The 16,177-nt window shown below is 39.5% G+C and overlaps 1 long non-coding RNA gene across 1 annotated transcript in view; it reads left to right on the top strand.

Moving 5' to 3' along the window:
- The first annotated feature begins 8,369 nt into the window (after positions 1-8,369).
- The window catches only part of LOC122788326, a 138,857-nt gene continuing 131,049 nt past the window's right edge, over positions 8,370-16,177 (top strand). The window contains exons 1-2 of the long non-coding RNA XR_006362638.1: positions 8,370-8,440; positions 9,037-9,144. This is a non-coding gene — a long non-coding RNA (uncharacterized LOC122788326). The remainder of the gene's footprint in view (positions 8,441-9,036; positions 9,145-16,177) is intronic.

The following is a 16,177-nucleotide window of genomic DNA, read 5'->3' as shown; positions in this document are numbered from 1 at the left end:
ATTCACGCATGTCTCCATGCAGAAGACGCTCTAGCTGAGAATTAAACCAGAGAGCGTCTTACTGTGAGGCGACAACGCTACCGCAGCACCACCACCGCAGGTCTAATGAGTTTAGTAACAGAGATAAAAGAACTGAAAGTGGGATTTTTAGTAACGGGTAGAAGCAAATTACAGAGAAAAAATGAATTGTGGGAAGAATACATTCAAAATAATGTTTTGGAGGAGGAATGGATTTTAAGGGAAGGCAGGAATTGAATGAGTTTTGTAATGTTTAACTGACAATGACTGGATAGATTATAAGTGATGTATAATGTTTGCAATTGAAAATATGTCAATATGATTTGTTTTCACTTATATAAATGTATGATTGCCTGTGTCATAAATAATAATTTAACAAAGATGTTTCTTATTTAAAAAAATATCTATCTATTTATCTATCTATCTATATATATTTGTGTGTGTGTGTGTGTGTGTGTGTGTGTGTGTGTGTGTGTGTGTGTGTGTGTGTGTGTATATATATATATATATATATATATATATATATGTGTGTGTGTGTGTGTGTGTGTGTGTGTGTGTGTGTGTGTGTGTGTGTGTGTGTGTGTGTGTGTGTGTGTGTATGGGTCACCTTCATTTGACCTGAACTTCATTTGCCCTACAGAAATTTCAGGCAGCCCAATTGCCTGACAGTTCATTTGCCTGACAATTAGAAAAAGGCAAATACAAGGTATATGTCCTTTTCCCCACAGTAGTGCAACCCTGGAGTTAGAATATATAGTTAGGGGGTGTGGAGGGCACCCCCCCACACACTGGGGGGGTGTGGGCGCCAAAGCCCTCTACCTACTTTAGTTTTAGTAAACAATAAAAAGCCAAAGTGGACAATATAAAAGGTCCAGGGTCACACTACTGTTGGGAAAAGGGCATATACCTTGTATTTGCCTTTTTCTAATTGTCGGGCAAATGAACTGTCAGGCAATAGTGCTGCCTGAAATTTCTGTCGTGCAAATGAACTGTTAAGCAAATGAAAGTGATCCATATATATATATAGCTAGTGTACTGTTGGCAAGTTAAATTAAATGCATGTTTTGTCCCTGGTCTTAATAGTAGAAAGGAGTTTGTTATGTACTTAAAAGGAAAAGAGGGTTAAAACACTGACTTTTTTAGAATTTTTGTGGAAGTTTTATTTCTCTTTAATTTAGCCTAATTTAGCATGTGACTAGGCTTCTTAACTTAGATTGGATGTTGCTGGGTGATGTATCCCAAGAATGGGTATTTAATGCATGTAATGAACAATGAATTTTAGTCTGAAGAAGTCTCTGAGAGTGAAGGGAGACGAAAATGCTAACTGAAGTCATTGTCTTGTTAATAAAGTGCCGGTAATCCTACAAATACTGCAATTTATTTTTTATTCTGTTTTCTGACAGTTATTTGCTTTTGCTGTGCTGCTTTTTACTAATATATATATATATATATATATTTATATATATATATATATATATATATATATATATATATATATATATATATATATATATATATATATATATATATACACATATACACACACACATAGATAGATAGATATGACAATCAACTGTTGGTAGACATCAGTTCCCTGACATTATTGTTTTCAGCATTTAAACATTTAGTGGTGAGTAGATGCAGTGTTAAGTCACAGCTATTAGAGGGTAGCCTGGCTATCAAACAGTCTGCCTGATGTTTGCTTATTTGGCAGTTGCTTTAGGCCTCAGTCTTAACCAAGGTGATTATAAAGATTCTGCTTTAAGTTTTAATATCCGAGAGATTCATATTTTATGGTGTTCTTCATCATCACCATCACTATCATCATCATAATCAACTTCCCTTTTCCCATTTTTACAGTGATTCGGGATATTGACACCTCTCTCAGGTCAGAACCAGACTCCTTCCTTCTTTAACAGTCATGTCTGACTGTCACGGATCTTCTGCCATGCAGTTCATCCTTCTGTTGGAGGAACATCCTCATCTCCTCTTACTTTCCTTCTGACTTAAATCTCCTTTATCAAGTCATCTTCAACGTTCCTGCATATGCGATTCACTGTTCTTGTTGACCTTCCCTGCAATTGTGACTGATTTGGTTTCTGCTTTTATGTCTTTAGTTTGTTGTCTGTCCTGCGGTGTATCCTATTACCCATTTTTGGCATTTCATCTCCTTGTCTCAAAGTTCTTTGGCTGCTTTGTCGTTACTGTCCAGGTTTCTGTGCCATACAGAAGCACTAGTCACCAAACCCAGAACATGGTCAAAAGGGGCCCTAGGCAGGATAATGGATCAGGCCCCCTCCCCAACCCAGCCATTCCAGTGTCCCATTACCTGGCTAGTTCTCCCCAGTTAACATAAACAGTGTGCAAACATATCAGTGTGCATACTGTTTTCTTCTTTACTTTTACAGTGATTACAGATATTTAAATTTAATTTAAAACTTTTACTTCAAAATTTATAGCACTGACACTGTTAGACATTTGCTAAACAAAACAAAAACTTAGCATTAACAGTAAACTTTTCTGTCCTTGAAACTCACATGTATTGAAGCAGCACTGAAACCCACATTCAAAGAAAATGTATCTGGCCAGTGGTGGATTAAGTTTACCTTTGGGCTGTTTTGAAGGTGTAGGCCCCTTGCACACATTTCTAGAACCATGCATAAATGCATGTGTTTTTTTCACATTCCTGATTGTATTAAATTATATTCCTTGTATAATACAGCACCACTTTTTACAGCGTGTTTTAAATTTGTAGTTTTGAACATTTTTTCAGTAAGCAATGAAACAAAATGTATGAAACAATAATTTGAAAACTGCCCATTTCATAACATTTCAACAATAAATGCCACTCAAACTGTTGTCATTACAATCCAGCAATATCACTCAATATCCACAATCTCTGCAGAAGTAAAAATCATCTGAGTAATTCCACATTAATGAGATCTGTAACTAATAAAGAGGTTGCTGCTAGCAAACTACTTTATATTTCAGTGTTTCATCTACAAATGCAGTGCCTGCTGTTCTTGAAGAATAAATTGCCTGTGTTACACACAAAATTTAGTAAGCTGGTAATATTGGGTTAGGGAATGGATAGCAAACTGACAACAGGTTCATAGTTACTAGGCATATCATCCAAAGGACACACTCAGGATTGCAGCACCCCCTTCCCCCTTTAAGTACAACGCAGTATCAGCAATCCATCTACATGGTGAGGGAGCAGAACCCACAGCCTTCTGCATCAAAAGCAAGTGTGCTACCTGTTGTGTTACTAACACTGCTTTCAAATTTTATAGCATAAATATTAATGACCATTTGCTAAACAAAACAGTTGCACACAGAACACAGACTTAGCATGAGCAGCAGTAAACTTCTCTTCCCTGGAAGCTCACAATTCCTTGAAAATGCACTGAAACCCAATTCACAGAAACTTAATTTCTTGAAAATGCACTGAAATGCTTATTTTTTGAGTAGTCAGGTAGTTGGTATAGAGGATTCAGGCTCTTATAACCAAAGTACATGGTTTGAACCTGAGTAAATTAACTAAGCTGCCATCCCTAACTAGGGCATCACATACACACACACACACACACACACACACACACACACACACACACACACACACACACACACACACACACACACCTACCTATCTTACTGATGGAACATTTGGTTGGTTTCATCTGTGGTTTATTCAACAGGCAGCAAGTGTGTTTACATTTTGAGTCCAGGCAGTAGGAATGTTATATGTTTAAATTCCGCTCATGGAAACAGAAAAGAACAGCAGGTGTGTGTGTCAACACATATAGGGACCACAGTGAAAAACTTCTCAAAAGCCGATTTCACACTTCTAAAAACTAGTGTGGTCTCCTTTAAGGCCCCTGAGCCAGTGGTAAACATTACTCAAACCGCTGAATCACTTACAAATGCCTTCTACTAGCACCTACAGGACTGCATGGATCAGGCAATCCCAAACAAAACTAAGACTCTCTGTACCAAAGCCAGTCTGGTGGACCCCAGCCATAAACAAGCTCTACAACAAAAGGAGGAAGCTGCTACAAGATAGAGCAAAATCCTTGAAAGATAAGACACCTTTGATCATTATAAGTAAAAAACTAAGAGCTCTCATAAAATCATCAAAGGCAAATTTTGAGAGAAAAAGGACTCTAAAGACAATCATAAGGCCTTCTTTAGCTATGTTAGAAACCTAGGAGGAAACTCCCAGATATGCTCAGAATTAGTTCAAAATGATGTGAAAATTACTGAACCTACACACATTGCTAACATACTGGCTGACAGGTTCAGTGCAAACGAGATATCTATTCCAGAGGATTGTAGCCCCCAAACATCTCCAAGTGAGAACTGCCCTCACTAAGGCAAAAACACAGCATCCATGGGACCGGATGGTGTTGTGCTTCATGAACTCAACGAGGAATTAAACCCACAGTTAGGACAGCTGTTTAATCTTAGCCTCACCTCAGGATCACAGACCCTGGAAATTACCACCCCATTAGCTTGACAAGCCTTATCTGCAAAGCCATGGAGAGGATCATAATGGAACTCATAAATAAAGACATAGGGAACTTGCAGACTTTGGATCCAACCCAGTTTGGCTTTGTCAAAGGCAGATCCTGCCTCTTAAACTTGGTTGACTTTTCGCGACAGTCACCAAGGCCATTGATGAGGGAAAGGCAGTCCATACAGCCTACCTCGACCTGGCAAAGGCCTTCGACACAATACCCCACTCAGGTATCATCAAAAACTCATCGGCTTGAATGTAAACCCATACATCACAAGATGGGTTGCAAACTGGCTAGCGACAGAACCCACAGGGTCAGAGTTGCTGGAGCCATGTCAGACTCAAAGCCTGTCACAAGTGGTGTCCCACAGGGCTCAGTCCTTGGTCCACTCTTGTTCGGCATCTACTTTTCTGAAGTACAAGCAAACACAGGAGGGTTATGGCTGACAAAGTTTGCAGATGACTGCAACCTGGGCATTATAGAAAACACATCTGACACAGATATCCTCCAGAAGGGCCTCACAGAAATGGATAACTGGTGCCAGAGCCATGGCCTGAAGTTAAACGCCAAAAATGCATAGTCATACAAAACAAGGTTACCCTAGCTACCATATAGGTGACAATCCACTGAGCACAGAAAAAGTCATCAGGGATCTGGGGACCCAAGTTGACAGTAGTCTTCGCTTGACACTCATGTTGCTAAAGTAGTTAGGAAAACCTTCTATATCGCCCACCTGATCATGAAGGGATTCACATCTAGATCAAGGGAGGTCATCGCCCCTGTACTCATCACTCATTAGACCTATGATTGAGTACAATGGAATGTATCTGACCAGACACCTGATGCAGCTTGAAAGGCCCCAAAAGTTCCTCACCAAAAGGATAAAGGGTCTCAAAATATGTCTTATGCTGCCCGACTGAAAGAACTCCAGCTTTATTCAGTCTCATACCGCTTGCTCAGAGGTGACCTGTGCCTGACATATAAGGCCATGTCAAACCCAGATTTGATGAATATGCTTCACCTCAAAAATCTAGATGAGACTTAAACCTTGACACGGTTATAAATAGAACGTGCTGGAGGGACAGATTCATCACCCAGAGACTCCTATGCTGTGGAACAAAATCATGTGAGGCAGAGCACCTGCTGGCCTTGTTCAAGAGGAATCTTGACCAATGGATTACTTCAGTGTCACTGCTTGACAGAGGCACAGAAAAATGATAGGCATAGTTTTTATTCAAACTAAAGGGGTGGCGAAAGCCACATAACTATGGGCTAGGCTTATAAATGCCCTTGGGCAGATAGCCTAGTATGAACCTATGAACCTATGAACCTATAGACGTAGAGGGCATTCTTAAAGAGGAATCCCTTTAAAGAACACATGTAATTTATTATTTTTTAATGAAAAAAAAGTAAATGTGGTTTTCCTTAGTGCAATTTATACTTGTTCTAACGTGAGCTGTTCTTCCCCTTATATCGCACATGGGTTAGCTTTGTTCAGAAGCTCCTTGAATGGTTACTTCTGTACTGGCTAGCAGATTTTTGCTGGTATCCCTTATGAATAGGTCTGATGATTATATTCTTTATTTTTCTGTTGTTGCCTTGCAACTTCATAGAGTTTTTTTTGCTGTGACACTTTCCAGAAGCGAGTAGAATTTCTCTGACACCTTGTTCTTTGCCATTGTGACTGTTCTTTTAGCCTTTTTGTTATCCAGCCAGTATTCATTATTAGACTGGTCTGTTTTTTTTATATCTCCCACTTCTTCCTACACTCCTTCTTTCTTTTGTTGTCTTCCTGGATTTCTGCATGTTATTACCAGCTTTCCATACGTACCTTATTTCCATACCTGGCTTTACCAGATATCTTTTCTCTCATTTACAGACATGCTGTCTTGAGATGTTGCCATTCTTTTTCTACCCCACCTACTTCCTCTTCTTCCTGAGTTGCTAGAGCCCTAAGTATTTCCTTGAATTCCTGTGCTTTCACACCAGATCATCAGCACAGCATCTATTGACCTTGAGGCCTTCTTTAACGATGGTTGCCTGCAGCTTGCAGTGGTTTATGCTGGGGACAACCATTTAACAGGGATTGACTTTGCAATCTCTGATTTTATCCCAAAGCCCTTTCTTACTAGGAGAAAGTCTAACTGAACTGCATGTTGACCACTCTTGTATGTGATGTTATGACACTCTTGGCCTTTAAAATGGCCTTTCCATTATTACTTCTGTTGTCCGACACACGTGGGCCCACTCAGTCCTCATATCCTATTCTGGCCATCTTAGTATGAGCCTTCAAGTCCTTATCATGATGACCAAGTCATTTTGTCCTGTCTTATTCCAAAGGTTCTGTAACTGCTGCCTGAATACCTTCTTTTCTTCGCCTTCATGGCTGTGGGGTATAGGCTGAGATTATGAAAACTGCCCAGTCCTTACACTGGAGTATGATTGGCATAAGTCTGAAACTAATTTGATTGACATCCATCACTGTCTTCCGAAGCGTCTGCCTAAACACAATTCTCACATCATTTCTATTCTGTTCTCTTTGTGATTAGTAGACTCTGGATTCCAGGCCAAGAGACTATGCAGCTATGTTATTCCACCTTGTCTCCTGGGTACACAGAATATTCTGTCTCCTTCTTATCATCATGAGATCCACTTCCAAGCCAGTCTTGTCAGTAAACTTTTATTCATTGTAGCAATCCTTAGTTCATTTTTGTCAGATTGAATATTTTTATGCCTACCTTACTGTCAGTAGATCTGCAGAAAATAATGACTTTGATTAAAAAGGAAAATAGTCATGGTTATTATTAGCATTATTTTTATTACTATTATTACTATTGTTACTAATGCCATTGTGTATACCACTGTGTATGCTTTGCATAGTGCCATCATTACTGTGTATTGATTGCATGGTACTTACGTATTATTGCAGCCAGATCTTGTAACCTGAGGTTCTTCCTGATGTGATCGCGAAACGACTTTACAGTAAAGTGAAATGGGGTGTGTGAAGTCCAAATCACTTTCTGGATCACCTTGGTTCTGAAACCTGTTCTTGTAACTTGGGGTTCTTCCTGATGTGACCGTGAAATGATTTTACAGTAAAGCGAAATGGGGTGTGTGAAGTCCAAATCACTTTCTGGATCACCTTGGTTCTGAAAGAGGAAGTGGAGTAACAGGCAAATTCCTTGTCCTTGGTACCATCCTTTACTGGAGTAACTTCCACCAAAATAACATGAGCAGGTTATGTAAGATTCCTACATGTCATTGTGAAAGTGCCCAAACAGTCGTTGATACCTCATACACCCATTTTCATGAGAAAAGTCATTTTGCGACCAGTTTAGCAGTTACAGCATGTTACAAGACGTGGTTGTGATATCACACAAAAGAAGATGAGCAGACATAAAGGCGAGTCACACAAAAGAAGATGAGCAGACATAAAGGTAAGCTGAACTCTGCCCTATGCACTCCAGTCTCTGTGAATAATAAGCCAGACTCAACACGTATAATCCGTTTCAGTGAAACTCATAAACTGCAAAACAGAAGACACACACACACACACACACACACACACACAAATGTAAGGCCAACATCTTCCAGTAACGGTGGCAGACACGCACACTTCATATTTTTTCTACACAGCCTTGAGCATGACACCTAAATCACTGTTTCCCACTAATCATAGAAAATTAACAGCCTACAGTTCCACTGCAAAGCACAAAGCAGACAGAAAGCGGGAAAGGACACTACCTAGTTAGACAATTTCTGCAATTGTTCCTTTTCCTACATGTCATTCCCAAAGTGGCAAAACAGTACTTAACACTTCACACACCCTTTTTACTTCAGCAAAAAGTAGTTTTGTGATCATATTACGAGTTACACCAGCATACAAGATCTGGTTGCGATAATACGTAAGTACCGATTGCATTTATTAAATCTGCCTTCATGTACTGCTCTGTATCCTGTTTTCTCTCATCCTACTTTCAGTCAGCTTTCTAGCACCTCATTTTGCTATTAAACCAGATCTACCAATGTTTCAGTGCTGCTAAGCTAGTGAAAAGAACGTTACTACCTTAGCTCTTAACCTCTTACTTCCAGAAACAGGACATATCCAGAAATTATCAGGGACAATCAGAGACACATTTAAAAATATTAACACTATTAACCTGAGATGGTGACAGAATAAGATAATGTGAATTAATATTAATTTTTTCAGACGTAAGAGAAATATGTAACTTTAATTATTGTCATTATTTATAGTTATCCACAAATATTTCTCAGAAAATCTATAGTTTTATGAGGGATTAGGAGAGCAAAACAAACTTTTAATCAACAATCAGGGACTTCTCTTAAAATCAGGGAAAACTGAGAAGTATGGCCGCTTCTTACAAGGCTAGTATTTCTGAGCAAGATACAGGAAGTATATATTTAAACGTAGTTACTGCGTTTCTGTGGAAGAAACTCAGAAATTCAATTACAGGATGACACATGGTTACTGTGTTTGCAGATCCAGAAGTTGTGGGAAGACTGAGCTACATCTTATCAGATACAGATGTTGAGCATTCTGACTACATAACCAAGAAGCACCCTGTCACAGCTGCATGCACTAGTAGAGGTAAGCCAGACGCTGAGTACATTTCTCGTTCTGGAAATAGTAAGGCAGCACTCTGACTAGCTCTGCTAAGCAGCAGAAGTCTTTGGCTGATTTACTAATTGCTTGCTTGACAAAACAACTTTTTAACTGTTCTGTTTAACATGCTTTCTTTTTCTCAAAAGGAGTCTTGTAAAGTCAGTTGGAGTCCTGTGCAGAGGATTGAAATACCTCTGTTCTTGTGTTAAGAATAATGGGGCTAGACTAATCTCCTCTTCAGCTCCTCCACTCATCAATCATCATCCAGACAAAGACGTTCCTTTGCCCTGATTTTTTTACCCTAGCACCGTAACTTGGTTCATCTTCCACCCCCTCATCCACTCCCTTTTCTGTCCAGGATATTTGATCTCATGCATACATTGCATTAGCAGCTTGGATTGGTCTGACTGGAAACTTTATTAGAGGTACCTTTGTGTAAATAAGTTCTAACAATGAAAGCACTCAACTGCAAACACACAGACTTCCACCCCCCTCTCACACATAAACACATGCATTCATTTTGTGCGCTCAACGCCAGCTCTACAGCTCTATTCCGGAAATGAGTTAGCTGGTAATTACACTGCAATTCCCAGGCAGGCAGTACATCATTTATTGAAAAATGATGAAAATTATGGCTGAACACAGACATGCTCTTTTAGAGTAAGCAGTTCTTCCTCAAAACAGTGGCCACAAACACAGTGAATTAAAGAAATAAACTGTTCCAAAGGAAAATTAGTCAAGCCAGATTCAACACATAAATACAGTGCAATTAGTGATAACTTAATGCAAAGTAAATATACGATGGTTGTCTTAGGAAAAAATCCCTGGATATTTCCAGAATAAACAGAGGAGGAGCAGAAGAAAAACAAAAAATAAATTCCCTTTTATTATTATTATTTTATGTCTTCCAGGTTTGAAATGTTGAAATGTTGAACAGATTATGCAAATAATGAATGAGGATCCAGTCCTTTTATACATGTAGTTTCATGACTGATGGCAAGGAACAAAATGCCATTCTATATCTACTATTAGCTCTCATCACATCCATCCATAACCCATTTTTGTATATTGGGTTGGGAGTCACTTCAACAGTGACAATAATCTACAGTCAAGGTTCAGCCGGGTGGCTAGCACTGTCATGGTTATTCTTTCACACTGCACACTGGCACACACACCTATGTCCAATTTAGAGTGTGCAGTCCACCTACTGCATGTCTTTGTAATGTAGGAGGAAATCAGAGCACCCAGAGAAAACCCACATGAACACATTGAAGACATATAGATTCTGCACAGAAGTCACTGCAGCCAAGAATTGAACTGAGGAACCCCTGTTGTGAGGAAACAACACTATCTACTGAGCCACTGTGCTGTCCCTTAGCTCTCACCACATGTTAACAGATAACACAGACACACACTTCCCCAGCACCATAGAAATGTATACCAACCAGTCTCTCAACCTGAGCCCTTTTCAAACCTAGCTGCCATTGCTCCCTCAGACAAAGCCTGATATGTGTCGGGAGCAATCATCCCTGGTGGACTTATGGCTAAAAAGTGTCTTCAGACATGCCCACTCAACCAGTTAGCAAATAATAAATAAAATAAACAAAATAGCCTGTCTCCATTACAGGCTTGGTGGATATTGGCATCCTGAGGCAATGTAGAAATTGCCTCATGTTTACTGACAACCAGTTCATTCTCAAACAAGCTGAAATGGTATGTGAGAGATTATTTACACAATGTCACTGGAGAAAATGCTGTCACATAAAAGTACTCCTGATGTCAATAAGGTTATCAGTAGTACACATGCTGCACCCATCACACACAATTTAAAGCAAACATATTGACCCACATATGCTGAAGCACTTACATGTAACCTTTCTAAACCACAAAGACCACCTAGATGAAGTACACATAACAAATACCCTCAGCAGCCCCAAATGCACTCTTTCAAAACAACACCCATATCAACACATAGAGTTACATCTCATGGAGCCTCTACCTCTAAGTCAATAAGGCAAGCCACCACACAACCAACATTTTAGTCATTGGAGACTCCATTGTGAGACACACTGATGTCCTTCTCACCAGGCTGAGTAAGGAGAAAGCTACCGTCAGTTGCTTATCAACGGCTAAGACTTGGGTGCTGGAACCATAGAGCCAGGGGGAGGGGGAGCCTCCCCACCCACCCACTTTTACAGCTGCAAGACCTGTCGGGAAAAATGAATGAAGTGGAGTTTTCACGCTAACATGGATTCATGTGCAGAAGTTAAACTAACTAAACTAGCTGCTCTTGTTCTCTTATTGCTCTGTGTTACAGGAGTTATGCTGCCGCTGTTCTGTCGGTGCTGCCAGATACAGAGTCATGCCAGTAAGGAGAGTTTTGTTCTTTTATTTGCAGGAGTTATGCTGCTTCTGTGTGTGTGTGTGTGTGTGTGTGTGTGTGTGTGTGTGTGTGTGTGTGTGTGTGTGTGTGTGTGTGTGTGTGTGTGTGTGTGTGTGTGTGTGTGTGTGTGTGTGTCTAAAATGCCCCAGTTAGGTATACCTGGTGGTTAGTGTTACTCAGTCTCAAACAAGAGCCTGAACTCTACCCATACCACCACTTGTGATTCAGGGAGTTGAGTCCATAGCTCTCCACTGTCCATATTTTCATAGAATATTTTTCTCATACTTTTGGTCTGTTCCTCTTAAAATTTGTGTTTTTTGGTAAATCAGTGAGAACTGAATTCACTAAATAATGATAGCTCTTTAAGTTTCAGTGTTCTTATCTTTCAGGAAGCACATGGTAACACAAAACACTTTATTTTAACAACTTACTAAGATTATACAAGCAATATTTAAAATGTGACCCTGGTTTGGGCCTTTGCCACCCCCCCCAAATAAATGTTGGCTTTTTCCAGATTTCCTGTGCTGTGAAGTTGACAGATTTAGTTGACCATCAAGTGGATTTTACAAGGAGCTGAGAGTTTCAGTGGAAGAGAAGTTTAGTGCTACTTATGCTAAGTTGTTTGCATTGTTAGTAGCACAACAGATAGTATACTTATTTTTGATGCAGAAGTTTTTTAATGTAGCATAGGCAATTTATTCTTCAAGGGCAACAGTCACTTTATTTGTAGATGAAACAATGAAATATAAAGTTGTTTGCTAGCAGCAGCCTCTTCATTAGTTACAGATCCTTTTAATGTGGAATTATTTAGACTTACTTCTGCAGAGATTTTGCATATTTACTGATATTGGTGGATTGTAACGACAGAATTTTGAGTGGCCTTTTATGCTAGAAATTTTCTGAAATGTGTAGTTTTGTCATTATTGGTTCATACATTTTGTTTCATTGTTTACTAGAAGACTGTTCCAAACTACAAATTTAAAACACATTCTAACAAGTGGTGCTGTATTATACAAGGAATATAATTTAATACAATCAGGTTAATACAATCAGGAAGGTGAATCAAAGAATGTATACATGTATGCTTGCTCACAGGCTGCAGGAGATTAAAACAGGGGAATAGACCAGTCACCAGTGGAGTGCTGAGACTTTTTCTGTTTGGCATATGCATCTCAAAAGTAAAAGGACATACCAAAGGGCTTTGGCTGACTAAGTTTGAGATGACTGCAAGATAAGAGCAGTTTCTGAATCCCCAAATGACTTAACCATCATCCAGGAAGATTTGTCCCAAACAATAACTGGTGGCAGAATCATGAATTGAAACTAAACTCCAAGAAATGCATTACTGTATCTTTTGGGAAGTTATCGATTCCAGGGAACTCACAAATTGATAATGCCCCCTGAGAAATGACACAGTTGTTCGGCATTTGGGAACTTGCCCAGAGTCATAAGAAAGTATTTCTGTATTGCACAGCTTATAAACAAATTGATTGTGACTAGATCTAGAGATGAGTTGTTCCCCTTTAGAAAGCCCTCATTAGGTTAATCATTTTGTATAATGTCCACTTTGTCATGTATCTGTTCAGACCCATGCAACAATTGGAATACCCACATAGATACCTTACTAAAAGGATACAAGTCCTAAACAACAGGTCTTGCATGGACCACCTCAAAGATTTATCACTATACTCAGTATCCTACAGATTGCTTAGAGGTGACGTTTCTGGCATGCAAGGTATCCTCCAACTTAATACAGATGGACCTATTGAACATCAGCAAGTCAAATGGCATCAGAAATACTCAGTCCAGGTAAATAAACTGAATGTTGTGGAGAGATGGATATATATCCAGAACAGACTATCCATTCAAGTAAAACAAAGCTCATCCCTGTCCATATTTAAATGCAACTTAGATCTAAGGATGGGTAATAGAAAATGTACTCCGGGATTGCCCCTCGTGCCACTAATTGACAGAGGCAGTTCCTAAATGCTGCATCCCTTACATGAGTCCCCTCAAATTATCTATAGCATGATCACATTTATTCTCACTAGGGCTAAAATACAATTATCAGTCATGGTATAGGCAAAACCAATCAGGAAATGTTAATTCAAGCACCAAAATGGAAATTGGCTAAGCTTAAAATGTTCTCCAAGTGAACCTATGTTGTGGTAGTAAATAGTTGTAAAAAAATGCCCTTTTAGGTCACTAAGTGCCCCTGTCACCATCTGCCCCCCCCCAGTCTTGAACAGCTTCCGGCGCCTCTGGGCTAGGATCTGCCACATTATGCATGCACTCAGGTCATTAGACCACAATTACCATTATGACTCAGCCATAATCCATGTGGGAGTAAATGACCTAAGATGTACCTCCCTAGAATATAAGAAGAGAGGCATCATGGAGCTCTCGGAATATCTATCTCAGGCTGGTATGAGCCTTGCATTGAGCAACATTTTACTTCCTACAAGGATGATGCCACAATACGAACACAAGATAATTGACTTTAATAATTGGCTTAGTTTCTGGTGTCATTCTAAGGGGGGGGCAATATTTGTCAGCATAGAAAGATATGGTCAACAGACCATGCTGCTTTGCCAGGGATGATCTGCATCTCTCCCCTCCAGGCTTTCAAATATTAGCTAAAATATTGTCTTCCCCCATAGTGCCTTTTTTAGGCAATGCCAAACTGAAAGTACTTCCAACATAGCAAATCAAAACCAAGAAAATCTAAAGGTATTACTGCTCAATGCTAGGAGTCTAAGCAAAAAAACTCCACTCCTTAGAAGCTCTCTTTACCCTATAGAATGCTGACATCTGTGTGGTCACTGAGACATGGTTTAAAGCCATGGAGAGCACGCTAACAGTTCAAGGTTATAATGCCTTCCACACATTTAGGACAGCTACTTCACAAGCAGGGACTAAAGGTGGATGTTAGATTTTATTAATATTAGTCTGAAATTAATTATGTTGTAAATATGCTGAAAGAAAAGGCTTGGAAAAAGGAATCTGCTGAATGGACATTCTTCCCTTACAGACTCAAACAGGATGTATGCAAGAACCAAAACAGGATATGCTTATCAGCATTGGCACAAAGAACATATGTTCATATACACAGATCCAGAATACAGAACAATGAAGCTGGTCTCTTACAAGACATTGTTAAACAAGGAAGCTTAGTATTGTTTCTACAGGACTAAAACTGTATATAAAGAGCTGTATAAATCCAACTATGTTAGAGGTATGGTAGGGACACAAGTCCTATGGTAAACAAGTGCTGCAAAGTATATTCTCTCATCAGTGTATATTCTGCAAGTTTCTGTATGCAACAGACTGTGAATGCAAATATAACCAGACTTTGAATTTTAGCAGAATCCACTCTATTTACATTAAAAATAAATATACTTCAAGGCTAGTCAAACAGGATGATGCACTTGAGCTGCTCCATGTACAAATCACCATAGGTAAAATCCAGTACCACTTCCTTGCAAGCTATAGGTCCCCCTCTATGACCCAGGAAACCCATACCATGTACTTAAACTTAATAGAAACACTAACCATCCAACCCAATACCATATTCTTGGGTGACTTTAATTACCCCACTATTAACTGGAAATTCTATGCGACACCAAACGCACAGGCACAGAGATTCCTGGATTTTGTAAACACAAATTCCCTGGACCAGATAGTCAATATACCAACCAGGCTGCAACCATACTGAATCTGGTCCTCACTAATATGGGAGACTGCTGCACACCCCCTACTGTAATGCCCTCCGGGTCTATATTATATTATCGCATGCTTAGAAAAGCGAACAATAAATAACCAACCCCATGTAAGCGAATGCTTACAACGTCAAAACCTCAGAACAGCGATTTTTTTTCCAAGGCAAAAAAAATCACTGTTCTGAAATTTAAAAAAAAAACTTTAAAACATTACATAATGTGGCGGGCTTCACTCCCACACATACCCCTCACACCCCCCTACTTAAATATACCAACTGCGAGGTCACATTACAGTGCCGAAAATGGCAAATTAACAGAAGCAGCCAAGTGAATTCTTTCTCAGGGAAAGAATTTGCTGAAAAGCCACTTTGTTATTTTGCCTTTTCACTCTTGTCAGTTCAATCAAGATGCATTCGACAAACTGCGTCTGCAATCTGGTAATAGGAACCCTGCCCTCCCTGGTAAGGTCAGACCAGAAAATGGTCTCCTTTGAAGTAAAAAATTATGCTATTTTCCCCTTCAAAAAGTACCATTATAGACAAGAACTCATTCTCCATTACTAGCCGAAACAATACCTCTCCTGAGGAAGCCTCCCATGCAAAGCTTCTAGGAGTCCTTATTGATGAAGAGTTAAAATTTGATACCCACCTACTACCTAATATAAAGAAAACCCACCAGAAACTAGGCATGCTCTACCTCCATAACCGCTATATCACTCCCACTACTAAACTTGTACTCTCCAACACCTTCCTCATTCCTTCTGTCCTGTATGGTGCCCCACTTCTTACCAACCTTCAATCTTCTCTAAAAACAAAGCTATCCTCCTGTTATAACAAAATGTCTAAGTTTGCTACCAGCTATAAATCCTCCTCCCACCACTGGAATGCCCTTCACAAACTAAATTGGCTTGAACTTC

This window comes from Protopterus annectens, chromosome 13.part0 (assembly GCF_019279795.1).
Source record: "Protopterus annectens isolate FY-2018-M chromosome 13.part0, PAN1.0, whole genome shotgun sequence".
Taxonomy (NCBI): Eukaryota; Metazoa; Chordata; order Ceratodontiformes; family Protopteridae; genus Protopterus; species Protopterus annectens.
Note: the sequence above shows the minus strand (reverse complement) of the source record. Positions and strands in the feature narration are given on the sequence as shown.